This window comes from Oryctolagus cuniculus, chromosome 1 (genome assembly GCF_051225735.1).
Source record: "Oryctolagus cuniculus isolate XC-2025 breed Fujian yellow rabbit chromosome 1, ASM5122573v1, whole genome shotgun sequence".
Lineage (NCBI taxonomy): Eukaryota > Metazoa > Chordata > Mammalia > Lagomorpha > Leporidae > Oryctolagus > Oryctolagus cuniculus.
The window spans coordinates 7215901-7230566 of NC_142867.1; the positions used below are offsets into that span (position 1 = coordinate 7215901).

Sequence of the window (14666 nt, forward strand, 5' to 3'; positions counted from 1 at the left end):
CTCCCATGTGGGATACTGGTGCTTCAAGTGGCAGCTTAACCTGTTGCACCATAAGGCCAGGCCCCCCTCGACTTCATTTTGTTAAAGATTTATTTATTTTACTTGAAGAGCAGAGTCAGAGAGACACACACACAGAGAGATAGATCCATTGATCGATCTTCTAACCGCTGGTTCACTCCCCAGACGGCAGCAACAGCCAGAGTTGGGCCAGAGCAAAGCCAGGAGCTAGGAGCTTCTGGGTTTCCCATGTGGGTACAGGGACCAAAGCACTTGGGTCCTCCTCCCCTGCTTTCCCGGACACATCGGCAGGAGCTGAATTGGACGTGGAGCTGCTGGGAACCGATCAGCGCTCACATGGGTGCTGGTGCCACAGGCGGTGGGTTAGCCCGCTGCGGACTCCAGCTTTGACCCAGCTTCCTGATAACACACATCCTGGGAGGTAGCACGCTCAAGTCATTTCAGTCTCTGCTGCCCACAATGGGAGACCCAGACTGAGCTCTTGGGTTGGTCTGGCCCAGCTCTGGCTGTTGTGGGCATTTGGGGAGTGAATCAGTAGTTGGAAGATCTCTTTCGGTGTCTTTGTCCTTCTGCCTTTCAAATAAAATGAAAATAAATAAATTTAAAAATCTAAAGAGCAGCCTGGGCCCACATAGCAGGTTCTCAAGACCCGGCCTGTGGCTCTCCTCTTCTCAGCCCCATCCTGAGGTTCTTTTTGTTGTTGTTGTTGACAGGCAGAGTTAGATAGTGAGAGAGAGACAGAGAGAAAGGTCTTCCTTTTCCGTTGGTTCACCCCCCCAAATGGCCGCCATGGCCGGTTCGCTCTGAAGCCAGGAGCCAGGAGCTTCCTCCTGGTCTCCCATGCAGGTGCAGGGCCCAAGCACTTGGGCCATCCTCCACTGCACTCCCGGGCCACAGCAGAGAGCTGGCCTGGAAGAGGAGCAACCAGGACAGAATCCAGCACCCTGACTGGGACTAGAACTTGGGGTGCCGGCGCCGCAGGCGGAGGATCGGCCTAGTGAGCCGCGGTGCCGGCCATCCTGAGGTTCTTGTCACTCCCCTCTTCTCTGAGGCCAGGAGCAAAAGCCAGGAGCCCGCCAGCCTCCAAGTCCTTAAAAGCTAGCTGAGGGATTCAGCGTCTGCCTCGGGGTCTGGAACCTTGGCCACTCTGCTGCCAAACTGGGGAACCCTTGCGCATCATGGCGCTGCCCTGCCCACCCTCTGGGTGCTTCTGTGCGCTCCTGGCCTGGCCGCACTCTCTCTCCCTTGCTGGTCAGGACGAGGAGTGCAGAAGCACTCACTCCACACATAGCAGCCTTGTTACAGTCAGCAACGTCCACAGAGGGAGGCGCTGCTTCCCCGAGGGGCAGAGAACACCCCGAAGATGCGGCTGGAGCGTCCCGCACATCTGTCCCCCCACCGCCTTTATCTGAGAGTGAAAACACGCATCCCCTACTTCCTGAGGCGGAGAGGCCGCATGTGAGGGGCTGCACCAACGCTCGGGAAAGAGCAGCCATGGTGTCCCCAGATACTGATGTTCTCAGAGCAGGGCCCTGCTGGGGTCTCCTCCACGCAGAGGGTCCAGGTGGGTACCTGCTGCCGCCCCGCCTCTAGCCTCACAGGGGTGAGGGGAGCCAGGAACTGTGATGGGCTGGCCCGGGGACAGAAAGGAGGCTGTGCTGCTCGGGACTCAGGAGCGGGCGCACGCGCTCCGCCATCCGCTCTCTGATCCCCTGCCCCCAAGTCAGCAAGCCCAGTCTCAGGACCCAGCAGCCCACCTCGAGGCACTAAAGCTCGGACCCTCTGCTATAAACGTGTCTCCGCAGCAGGACGTGTGGCACGAGAACGGGACTGCCGGGAGGAGACAGTCCCCAGCAGACAGGCCTCTTCGGGGAGGCCCTAGGCGAGGCAACTTCCTCACCTGGCTCCTTCCCTGAAGGATAAGGGGCGAGGGCGTGGGGGGCTGTCCTGGGGGAGCGTCCGTCTGAGGTTGTGCCCGGGTCCATCCAGGGAGGCAGGCTGAGGTCCAGGAGGTCCTCTGGGCCAATGAAACAGGATCTGCCGGGGCCTGCGCTGTGGTGCAGTGGGTTATCACCCTGGCTTGAAGCGCCAGCAGCCCATGAGTGCCAGTTTGAGACCTGGCTGCTCCACTTCCGATCCAGCTCTCTGCTATGGCCTGGGAAAGCAGTAGAAGATGGCCCAAGCCCTTGGGCCCCTGAACCCACGTGGGAGACCTGGAGGAAGCTCCTGGCTCCTGGCTTCAGATCGGCGCAGCTCTGGCCGTTGTGGCCATTTAGGGAGAACCAGCGGACAGAAGACCTCTCTCTTTGCCTCTCCTCTCTCTGTGTAACTCTTTCAAATAAATAAATAAAATCTTAAAAAAAAAAAAAAAAGAAAGAAACAAGATCTGCCTACAGCACGCTCTCCCCTCCACCTGTGGGCTGCCTGTTCTAAGACATGAAGCCCAGGCAAGCCCGCAAGGCCGCAGGAGGTCTGTGGAAGGCAGCCCCGTGATCCCCAGTGGCCTTCGGAAGGAATAAGGGGTCCCCCTCAAGGCGGGATCCGCAAGCAGCTCACTGAAGCAGGCCTGATTCAGAAGTAGGGAGCCTGCCAGTGAGAGGTGGAGGAAGGCAGGACGTGGAGGGCAGAGTCTCAGACACACTCCGTCTGCAAGGCCCTTCAGCCTGGGATCTCAGAACTTGGCCTGGGCGTGTTGCCAGGCTCGTCCGGAAGACAGCCTCCACCCCGAGGCCTGCGCTGACTCAGGTAGGCAGGGCCCCCTGCCCTAAAGCTGGAGGCGCCTGCCACTGGCTCTCCCCAGGAGAAGCTGCGCTCTGGGGCTGTCCGTGTGGGGCTGGCTCCAAGTGTCCTGAGGCCTCCCCCAGGCTGGAAAGGGGCCACATGGGAAGGGGTATGGGCAGGCACTCCCAGGCCAGAGGCAGAGTAAGCCAGAGTGCTGTGGAAGTGGGGAAGAAAAGTGTTCCTTGGGCACCAGCGCTGGGCGGGGGCCGGATCCCAGTCCTATCTCACTGTGGCACCCAAGCGCCCTCTCTGTTCACAGCCAGCCTCCCGGGCCTCTGCCCCTCAGGCCGGCCGCTCCCACTGCCTGCTCCTCTTTCTTTCCTGGTTTCTGCCTCTTTGACATCTGGACCCTTCCTCTGGATTCCACAGCCCCGTGCCAGGGCCTGGCTCCCCCTGGCACTTCTTGGAAGACCCTGTGATTCGGCGGGTTGGGGGAAAGGCGCGAGGGCAATCAGAGTCCAGAAGGGGAAACATACCCGGCTGGAGAAAGGGACCAGGACTACCACCGCCTTCCATCCAGCAGGGCCCACAGCAGAACCTGTCAGGCAGCAAGGGCAAAGTACAGAGGCCGGCAAGAGCCAGGCCCAGGGCGGGGGCCGCTCCGTCAGCTGCCCTTCCTCAGCTCGGCGGCGGCAGCGGGCGACACCTCCCACCTCCTCCTCGGCGCACAGGAGCGCAGCTGCCGGGCCGAGCGGTTCCTGCCTGGGAACCTGGACGGTGTCGCAACCGAAACCACCACTAGCAGAGAAAGGCTGGGTTTGGCCTGGAGAGCAACGGGGACAAAGCCCTGCAGCTTCTTGGGCCGGCCCTGGTGGCGAGGAAGCGCCCGCACTCGCAGGACACCAACACAAGCAGCAAGGTGGGAGGAGAGGGGCAGGAGGGGACTGGGCAGGAAGGCAGGCACACAAAGAGGCGGGTCTGCTCCAACTTCCTCCTCCCCTCCCCCCTCGCTCCCCGGAAGCGGGCGGCCCCACCCTCCCCAAGGTGCTCTGCTGGGTAGCAGCTGGTGAGAGGGTGAGGAGGAGCCTCACTCAGGCGGGCCTATCATAAATCCCTTATCTCACCTGCAGCAGGTGGGACCTAGGTGGGGGCAGATCCTTTAACGAGGCCTCAAACACCAACAAATGACCCCCTGAAGAGCCGAGGGGCACAGGTGTCAGCAGATACCACGACCTGCAGTGGCAGACGGACTTCCTACTACCTGGAGAAGTAGTGCTTAACTGAGAAAATGCACACACCTGTCAGCCACAGGACACTTTAATCATGGCGTCAGGGGCTTCGGCAGCCCTGGGAAGCCCTTCAGAGACCTGTGGCTCTAGATCAAGACCCTTTCTCACCGACCAGAATGATATATTTAATCCGAAGGTTGGGGAACAATCCAGATGTCCCTGAGTCCCTTCCCGCCCCGCACTTGCCAAGTCCAGCCCCAGGCATCTGCTCAATCCCAAATCTTCAGTCACCAATCCCTCGCCTGCTTCTACAGGAACTCCTACGCTTCCCCTACAAAGCCCCCACTGTCTGGGCACGTGCTGAGCACGGGGCATGGTGGCTAGCTCATGTGGCAAGAGGCCTTTTTTGGGACCACGGCCCCCCATCTGTGTCCTGGTCACAGAGCCTCCCGGCTGGCTCTTGGTTCTGTGTAGCCCAGGGCCTTTCCCATTAAGCAACTCTGTGAAGAACCCCTCCAGGGAAGGGTGAGGCTTCCTCTGTGCCCTCGGTCCCTGAGCAGCCACTCCTGGAGACCCTGGTCCTTAGGGATGGCCCACAGAGCCAGTGTGCTCCACCCCATCACACGCCAACACTTACGCGTTTGTCCTCCAAACACAGATCTACAGCATGAGTGGGGTCCCTGTGGCCCAGGGAAAAGCTGCTGCCACAACCCAGGGCTCCGGGCCCGCTGTAGCAGCTGCTGTTCCCCACAGTTACCCTTTGATGCTGAAGTCCTGGCTCTTCCTGCAGGGACTGAGCGGAGGATGTGAAGACTGGGACCCCAGAGAGGAGAGTGCCCCACGGTGGCCGGTGCTGGAGCTGTTTGAAGGTCTGTCCAGGTGGCCCCAGGGCACCCCCTCCTTCCTCCACCTCCCCCCAGGGTGGGAGACCCTGACCTCAAAGGAAGAGGCCTCTATTCGGGGGCCTGGGCTCAGGCTTGCTTGAGCCACCTGTCCCTTTGCTGAGGGCAGCCTCTAACAGCTTCATTTTCTAGCCTGGGACTTCACAGTGTGACAAGTCTTTGTGGCAGACAGCAAGGGGCTCCACAACTGAGGAAGGGCTGAGCACTGGCCTCGGGCAGGCTGACGAGAGCCGGGGCAGAGAGAGTCACATGGCTGTGGCAAGTCCCTAGTTTTTGTTTTTGAACAATTTCTTGATCGATAGACAAAGACAAATGGACCCAGAGAGCACCTACCCAATGGTTCACTCCCCCAGACGTCCACATGGCTATGGCTAGGCCAAGGCTAAAGCCAGGAGCCAGGAATTTGATCCCTGGGTGGCAGGGAATCAATTCCTTGAGGCACCACTGCTGCCCCCAGGGTGAACAGCAGCAGGAAGTCAGGACCCAGGCGCTCGGACCCGGGACCCAGGACGCCAGGGTCCTCCAGGGCGAGGCAAGCAGCTCAGTCCTGAGTGCTTTGCACCCTTCCTTCCTTCGGTGCCTCCAGGAGCCACCATTTCATCCAGGCCCGCGCCTACAGCAGCCCTGGTGCCCAGGGTGGCCTGATGTCCCCTTTCCCTTCTGGGTAGGGGCCTTGGCTCCCCTCTCCAAGGCCCCGGGAAGAGCTCTGATTCCTGAGCAAGCATCCTGGATGGGCGAGCACTGCTGAAATCCAGCGGCGAGGCAGGACGCACTGGCTCTCCAGTCGGCTGTGGCTGGCTCCACCTCAGGCGGACCAGGCACCCTTAATGTCCCCTTGCAGAGGAGAGGCTGGGGCTGGGTAAAGCCACCAGAGCGCCCCTTCTCCAGCCAGGGAGGTGCCTCCCAGACAAAGGACACCAGCAGAGCCTGCAACTTGAGCAGGATGCCAGAGGCAGGGTGGCTCTCCGAGCTGCAGCCCTCACCCCAGGCAGGGAGCCCAGCACCGCAGCCTGGCCGCGGGGGTGGGGGAGGGCTGCAGGCCTCAAAGGCACCACAGCAGAAGCCAAAGGCTGCCAGGAAAGACCAGCAGACAAGAGCCGACCTGGAGTGAAAGCTCACTCCACTTCCCGCCTGGAAGCCACAGTGCAATGAGCACTCCTCAGAGCTCCCGTCCTCAGAGCCACTTGAAACACTGGGCTCCTCTCGAAACGCAGCGGGTTCCACACACACGGAGGGCTTCGGGAGCTTCCAGGGCCGCTTGACCCGAGAACCTGCTCATCGGCTCTGGCCACCACGCCAATCGCCCCAGCCGAGAACAGCGAGGTTCCTCCTCTTAGAAACTCAGAGGTGGGAAGCCATACAGGAGACCTGCCTCAGTCCGGGACTGATCACGGGCAGGGCGGCACGGCACAGCGAGAGCCGACGCAGGCACACCTGGGTGCGAGCCATGAGCTCAGCGACTGACTCCTCTGTGTGCTCATTTGGAAAACGAGGACATTAACCTGCACCCATTTCACAGGGTGACAGGGAAGACTGAAAGAGAAAACCCACGTCCGCGCCTACAGCAGCCCTGATGCCCAGGGTGGCCTGATGTCCCCTTTCCCTTCTGGGTAGGGGCCTTGGCTCCCCTCTCAAAGGCCCCGGGAAGAGCTCTGGTTCCTGAGCACTTGCCTGGAGCACCAGCAGAGGCGAGCTGAGCCCCCCCACCCGGCATTCCTTCTGGAACAAGGAAATGTCCCATTCCCGCCATGGCAGGCTGGCAGGCAGAGGACCCTCTTCCCCCGCAGCAAAGCACCCGTCAGGAGCGGGTGAGTGACAAGCTGGCCACGCCTCTGCCCGCCCTGTGGCCCAGAGGAGGATGAGGGTGGTCCTGCCAGGCCCTGCCTGGGCTCTTCCCTTCAGCTCCTTAACGCCTCCTTTCCCGAAAAGGCCTGAGCAGCAGCCGCCATACCAGTGCCACATGGTGCCAAGGGCTGGGGGAAGCTCACATTGCCAGCCTCACACTTCACTCGGCTCCTCCTGTACCAGTGGGTTACTGTCACCATGGAGACCAGCAAGTTCCTCCCTACCACGGGAGCCAGCCTGCCGGCAGCCCCGGGCTCTGGGGGACGGGGGTGGTGGGGGTGGGCAGAAGCAGCCTGCAGCACAGAGGTCTGGCTCACTCTACAGAGGACGATGGGGACTTGACGGACACCGACCAGAGCAGCTCAGGTGCCTGGGCCGTGCTCCTAAAAAAAGCTCACTGTCCTTGTCTGGTACTTTGTTTTGGGCATATTCGCTGGACTCTGGGCTTCTGTACCCGGTTCCGTGGCTGTCTGCAGGGAAGCTGCACATGGAGGGGTGAGGGGTGTCACTGGAGTTCGACCTATGCTGAACGTCCAGTGGCATCACTCTGGCTGTCAGGTAGGGAATGGGTGCCCACTGTGGTCCCCAAAGCTTCCCAGGTCCACACACTGAAAGGCAACGCTCTGGGGCCGGTGCTGTGGCACAGCAGGTAACGAACGCCGCTGCCTGTGACGCTGGCATCCCACATGGGCGCCAGTTTCTGTCCCAGTTGCTCCACTTCTGATTCCGCTTCCTGCTAATGACCTGGGAAAAGCAGTGGAAGCACTCGGGCCCCTGCCACCCAGGCGGGAGACCCAGATGAAGCGTCTGGCTTCAGCCTGGCCCAGCCCCTGGGTGTTGCAGTCATCTGGGCAGTGAACCAGGGTATGGAAGATCGCTCTCTTCCTCTGTCTTCCAAATACAAATGTTGGGGGAAAAAAAAAAAAAAAAAGGCAGTGCTCTGCCAAGCAAATAAAGCCTTCTTCTACAAGGTCCAGGCAAGGAAACCCCCTGGTCCCTTGTTCAGCTCGAAGCAGGGTACCTTCTAGGCTTCCTCCTTGACGCTGAGCACTGTCCACACCATCCACTGCTTCCTGTACCCTCACACCTGGACTGCCCACGCCAAAACAGTCACAGAAGAAAACAGGTGCAACTTCGGATCCTGAAAGCTGCTTTCCCTGGCCCGTAACACGCACTACATACAAGGGCAGAGGAGGGAAGACCAAAACTCTTGCCTGGAGACCCAATCCCCCCCCCCCCCTTTTTTTTTTTTGACAGGCAGAGTAGACAGTGAGAGAGAGAGACAGGGAGAAAGGTCTTCCTTTGCCGTTGGTTCACTCCACAATGGCCGCTGCTGCCAGTGCACCGCGCTGATCCAAAGCCAGGAGCCAGGTGCTTCTCCTGGTCTCCCATGCGGGTGCAGGGCCCAAGGACCTGGGCCATCCTCCACTGCACTCCCGGGCCACAGCAGAGAGCTGGCCTGGAAGAGGGGCAACCGGGACTAGAACCTGGTGTGCTGGTGCCGCAGGTGGAAGATTAGCCTATTGAGCCGCGGTGCCGGCCCCCATCCCCTCTTTCAACACCGTTGGAGTTTCCCTGTTAGACTGTACTACAAAGGAGTGGGGGGGGGAACCTTGGCCTGTCTTATGTGTGGCCCAGAACTATGTCTAGCACAGTATTCAATAAGTATTGAAGAAATACAGCTGGCATTGTGGCTTGGCGAGTAAAGCCGCCACCTGCAATGCCAGCATCCCACATGGGCACTGGTTTGTGTCCTGGCTGCTCCATTTCTGATCCAGCTCCCTGCTCATGGCCTGGGAAAAGCAGCAGAAGATGGCCCAAGTGTTTGGGCCCCTGATAGCCACAAGGGAAACCTGGATGAAGCTCCTGATTCCTGGCTTCAACCTGGCCCAGTGCTGGCTGTTGCAGCCTTCTGGGGAGTGAACCAGCAGATGGAAGCACTCTCTCTCTCTCTCTCTCTCTCTCTCTCTATAACTCTGACTTCCAAAATAAACAAATATTTAAAAAGAAAAGTGCTGAAGAAATGAAGAAATGAATGTGTACAATAAATAAGAACATGTGTTGAGGTACCTCTATGATGGTCTCTGGGACCTACACCTGACAACACCCATCTGCGAACTCTGCAGACAACATCCAAGTGGGCAGTGGGTCCTAAGATTGCTCCTTCCAAGGGTAGATGAAAGATGGTCACCAAGGTGAACTGGAGACAGACTCAGAACACAGGACCAGCCCACCTGCTCCCCGGCTCCTGTCAATGAAGCCAAGCCCTCCTTTCATCACAGAAGGGAACCCTCCCTGCTGCCAGGGACAAACACCAGGCCTTCCCACTCAAGCCACACTCACTCCCTTCTCCGCTTTGCTACCAACACCCCTTGTTTCACTGCAACAGTGTAATGCAACATGGGTCATTCTGAGAGCCACTGACTGGGGAGGTGACAGTGACTTGTATAAGGATCGTGGGAGACATCTGTTTAATGTCTACCACACGGAGAGCTCTGCCTGAACCAATGTGCTGACTGTAAGGCCTTGTCAACCCTAGGATGCAAAAAAAAAAAAAAAAAAAAAAAAAATTCACCCCTACACACCTGCCTCCTGTCCTGGTGCACAAATAAGCATTCCCACCCTGCCCCCACCCTTCCTAAACTGTCTCCTGTTACAGAAAGCAAAGGAACTAAAAACGGCAGCTGGGGAGCTCAGTTGACTCACCCAGCATAATCATCTCCTCCCAGAATCTCCCATCTTCTCCTGGGGTTTTTGCCAACACAAAGTAAAAAAAAAAAAGCATGAGATCTTAAAAAAAAATTATCTCAGCATTTATGCAACAGCCCTCTACCTGGGCGCAGAGTTAACCCCTTGTTTCTGCTCTTTCCACTGTGGCTTCCTTAAAATGCCTTTATGCTGAGTAGAACCAGCCCAGGCTGGGAAACAGGCCTTGTGGGTCCTCTCCGGCTGCTGACAGGTGCTGAACGAGGCATGTGCCTCTTTCCAGTGCAGCTCCCTCTGAGGTGGAAAAGTGCTGCCTTCCCACTCCTCCAGTTTCAAAGAAGGAGTGAAGGAGGAGGAGGAAATGTCAGGAGACTCACTGGGGCAAAGTTTGCTGTCCCAGAAGTCACCATGGCCAGAGGTCAGAACACAAGCAGGGGAAAAAGCCACAGAAACCACCAAGGCCAGTCCTGCCACCTCTCCTCACAACATCCCCCCACCAGGCCAGGATGTTCCACTTAAGTGACCACCAAAAATCAAGCTGGGGGAGGGTGTGTGACATCAGTTAGGATGCCCACATCCCACATCACGATGCCTAAACATACAGCTCTGCTCCTGACTCCGGCCTCCTGCTTGTGCAGACCCCGGGAGGCAGAGGCCAGGGCTCCAATGACTGCGCTCCCATGTGGGAGACCTGGCTTGATTCCTGGTTCCCAGTTGCTGCTCCCGCTGGAGGCCACTGCAGGTGGCAGGGGCGTGCACCAACGGAAGCTCTAGTTCTCTCTGCCTCTCAGATGCATAAACGCCTACCTGGCTGTTCCTGCTGCCGAGCAGAGGGCCACCTCCCCACGACTGCCAATCACTACCAACAAGTCAGGAGAGGGCTCCTGAGTCACGGAAGGGGACGCCCTGTTTCAGGAACTACTGGATTCTGGGTCAGATCAGCTGACACGGAAGCCCAGACACTCCTGTCTCTCAGAGCAATCACAAAGACCAGAGCAATTCTCCAGCAACCCTTCTGGGTGGGAGGAGGTGGTGTTTCCTTTTGTCTTTGTCACCTGGCTTCACTTACTGATGGGACATGCTCTGAGAAGTGTGCTGTTCGGGGAGTGCCACTCGTGCCAGCTCTGCCAGCTATCACTAGGCGGTGTGACCACACTGGGCCGCTGTCCCACATGTGCTCATTATGTGGCACAGGACTGTGGTAAAGGATGGTGCCATGGCCACAGAGTCAAGATCCCCTGCACCAGCACGTCAACGCCAAGGCAGCATCTTCACCGAGAAATCCTCAACTCACCGAAGGTCTACTCTCAGCAGGAACCACTTTTCTACAGAAACACAGACCAGTGGTCTTGTGCTCTCAGGCCAGCTGAAAGGGGCCCAACCACTGGAACTGGGCGGTAAACGAACCAGGAGATGAGGAAGTCTGAGTCGCGCAGCTTTGTTCTGCGGGCACCAAGGGCAGCACACACTCAGGCTGCCTAACCTTCAAAGTCAGGGAGAGGACTTGATGCAAGAGGATTTGAATATGACTTGAACAACAGCGTGTCAAAGGATCTGGGGGGTGGCACTGTGGTGCACCAGGCTAGGCTGCCACTTGGGACGCCCACATCCTCCATCAGAGCACATGGGGTTGAGCCCCACGTCTACTTTCAATCCAGCTTTCTGCTAATGCACATCTTAGAAGCAGATAATGTCTTTTTTTTTTTTTTTTTTTTTTTTTTTTTTTTTTTTTTGACAAGCAGAGTGGACAGTGAGAGAGAGACAGAGAGAAAGGTCTTCCTTTTTCCATTGGTTCACTCCCCAGTGGCCTCTGTGGCCGGCGTGCTGCGCTGATCCGAAGGCAGGAGCCAGATGCTTCTCCTGGTCTCCCATGGGGTGCAGGGCCCAAGGACCTGGGCCATCCTCCACTGCACTCCTGGGCCACAGCAGAGAGCTGGACAGGAAGAGGAGCGACCGGGACAGAATCCGGCGCCCCGACTGGGGCTAGAACCTGGGGTGCTGGCGCCGCAGGCGGAGGATTAGCCTATTGAGCTGCGGCGCCGGCCACAGTGTCTTAAATATTTGGGTCCCTGTTACTGACATGGGAGACCTGTATGGAGTTACTGGCTCCTGGCTTCAGTCTGGCCTAGCCTCAGCTGTGACAGATATTTAGGGAGTGAACCAACAGATAGAAGACCATTTCTTCATTTTTTCTCTCTGATGCTCTTTCAAATATATAATTTTTTTAAAAAATCAGTTTTATTAAAAAAAAAAAGCACTGGAGCTTGAGGCTGGGGTATGGGGCAGGAGAGGTGTTGAGATGGAGAGGAGGACTGAGGCTGGAGGACAGGGATCTTGAATGGTGCCGCCTTGCAGGAGGAAGGGCTCATTAAGGAAGACCAGACGGGGAGGGCAAAGGGCCCCTCCGACAGTGCCTTGACATACCAGGGACAAATCAACGCTCCCCTGTGAGGCGGTACCTCCTGCTTCCTCACTGGGCGTGTCCCAACATTGCACTGAGGTCAAAGGCTGTGGGATCCTGTGTGGAGAGGCAGGGTCTGGGCAGCCACACTGGCTACTTTGCCAGACAACACAGGAGGGTTCATCTGTCTGCAGTCAGGGCCTGAATGCAAAGGCCAGGCTTCCCAGAGGGCCTAGCACAGGTCAGCTATGGCTTTGGGCCTGCAGTACCCCTCAAAGCCAAAACCTGAGGCTCACCCACTGCAGGCAATGACAGTTTTGCTTCTGTTTGTATCTTCCTTGGTTTAGGAATAGACGACGGCCATCTTCTATTACAAGTGCCTATTTTTTTTTTTTTTTTAATTTAATTTATTTGAAGGCAGAGTCATAGAGAGAAGGAGGGACAGAGAGAGGTCTCCCATGTGCTGGTTCACTCCCCAAATGGTGACAATGGCTAGAGCCAGGGCAGTCCAGAGCCAGGAGCCTCTTGTGGGTCTCCCAAGTGGGTACATGGACCCAAGCACCTGGGCCATCCTCCTCTGCTTTCCCAGGCACATTAGCAGAGAGCTGGATCAAAAGTGGAGCAGATGGGAATTGAACCGGTGCCCACATGGGATGCCCACATTGCAGGCGATGGCTTCGCCTGCTTTGCCACAGTGCGGGCCCGACAAGAGCCTCTTTAAAAGGCACTTCTTAGGGACCACAGTCGTGGTGCAGCAGGTTAAGCTGCTGCTTGTGACACCAGCATCACCTACTGCAGTGCTGGTTTGAGTCCCAGCTGCTCCACTTTCTTTTTTTAAGATTTATTTATTTGAAAGTCAGAGTTACACAGCAAGAGGAGAGGCAGAGAGAGGAAGAGACAGAGAAAATCTTCCATCTGCTGGTTCACTCCCCAAATGGCTGCAACAGCCGGAGCTGCGCGGATTTGAAGCCAGGAGCCAGGAGCCCCTTCTAGGTCTCCTATACAGGTACAGGGGCCCAAGGACTCTTCTACTGCTTTCCCAGGCCTCAGCAGAGAGCTGAATCGGAAGTGGAGTAGCCGGGACCCGAACTGGCACCCATATGGGATGCCGGCACCACAGGCGGCAGCTTAACCTGCTATGCCATAGTGCTGGTCCCTGCTCTGCTTTAGGTCCAGCTTCCTGCTAATGTGTCTGTGAAGGCAACAGATGATGACTCAAGTACTTGGGCCTCTGCCATCCATATGGGAGACCTGGATGGAGCTCCTAGCTCCTGGATTTGCTCTGCTCCAGCTCTTGCTGTTGTAGCTATTTGGGGAGTGAACCAAAACAGAAATTGTTTCTCCCACTCTGTTGCTCTAGGTTTCCAATGAATAAATTTTTAAGGCTCTTTTTATAGTTAATTCACCTTTCCAGAGCCCGAAGGAGAGAATCTGACTACACTTGCTTCTAAGAAAAAGGAATGGTTGGTCCAGAGAAGGGCCAGCTTAGCTCCGGCCAGGCCAGCGGGGGGGCATGGGCTTGGAGTTTCTGACCTCTACATATGAACCGGGAGCAGTGCTCTGGTGCAGGTTAGCTCCGTTGCTGGCGGAAGCCTCCGAAACAGAATCACCAGTCAGTGGTGGTGCTGCGGAGAGAGGGGCCGTGTACTCTTGCATCAGCTGGAGACGAGAGACTGCAGGCTATCGTGAAGGGAGCCAGGGGTCAGATGTGTAGTTCCCCACCTCTGAATTCACTCAGTGATGGGACAGAAGAAAGGAGGGCTACAAACAGGAACCAGAGCTCCTCACCCCCACAATACCCAAGGGCAGCTCCTTTTTATTCTTTTCTTTTTTTCTTTTTTCTTTTTTTTTTTTTTTTTTTGACAGGCAGAGTGGACAGTGAGAGAGAGAGACAGAGAGAAAGGTCTTCCTTTGCCGTTGGTTCACCCTCCAATGGCCGCCGCGGCCGGCGCACCGCGCTGATCCGATGGCAGGAGCCAGGATCCAGGTGCTTTTCCTGGTCTCCCATGGGGTGCAGGGCCCAAGCACCTGGGCCATCCTCCACTGCACTCCCTGGCCACAGCAGAGAGCTGGCCTGGAAGAGGGGCAACCAGGACAGAATCCGGCGCCCCGACCGGGACTAGAACCTGGTGTGCCGGCGCCGCTAGGCGGAGGATTAGCCTAGTGAGCCGCGGCGCCGGCTTCCTTCTTATTCTTTATTTATTTGAAAGGCAGAGTGACTGAGAGAGAGGGAAAGAGACAGCAAAATAGTAAGAGGTCTTTTATCCACTAGTTTACTCCCTAAGCCCACAGCAGCCAGGGCCAGGCCAGGCTGAAGCCATCCAGGTCTCCCACATGGGTAGCAGGGACCCAAGTACTTGGCCACCATTTGCTTCCCAGGCATGTTAGCAGGAAGCTGGTGTCAAAGCACAGAGCAGCTGGGACTCGAACCAGCACCCTGATATGGGCACCCCAAGTGGTGGTGTAACACACTGTGCAGCAATGTCCACCCCAGGCAGCCTGAATTGGCTTGACAGCATGAATAAGGACTCAAGAAAAACAAAAAACAAAAACCTACCCAGGACAGCTCCAGAGAGAATGGAGCTAGGTGGCAGTTAGCTGGTCTGTGCTAACTCCACACAGGAATGAGGGGTCTCTACCATATAAGATCAGAAATGACCAAGTATCCAAGGCTGACCAAAGCACTTACAACAATGCCTGGAATAGGGTACAGCAGTTAAAATACCACTTGGCATGCCAGCATCCCATACTGGAGTGACTGGCTTCAAGTCCTGGTTCTGCTCTCAGTCCTAGTTTCCTGCTAATGCTTACTCTGGGAGGGAGCAGGTGATGGTGCAAGTACTT

The 14666-nt window shown here is 57.1% G+C and overlaps 1 protein-coding gene across 9 annotated transcripts in view; it reads right to left on the minus strand.

The window, feature by feature from the left end:
- MARK2 (microtubule affinity regulating kinase 2) overlaps positions 1–14666 on the minus strand; it is a 68256-nt gene that overhangs the window by 17300 nt on the left and 36290 nt on the right. Inside the window, exon 1 of one of the 9 annotated variants that reach the window (XM_051833082.3) lies at positions 3276–3705. The exons of the other annotated variants lie outside the window; for them this stretch is intronic. The gene's annotated coding sequence lies outside the window, so the exon portion shown is untranslated. Of the gene's footprint in view, positions 1–3275; positions 3706–14666 lie in introns of those variants that run through there. 9 annotated transcript variants of the gene reach the window in all.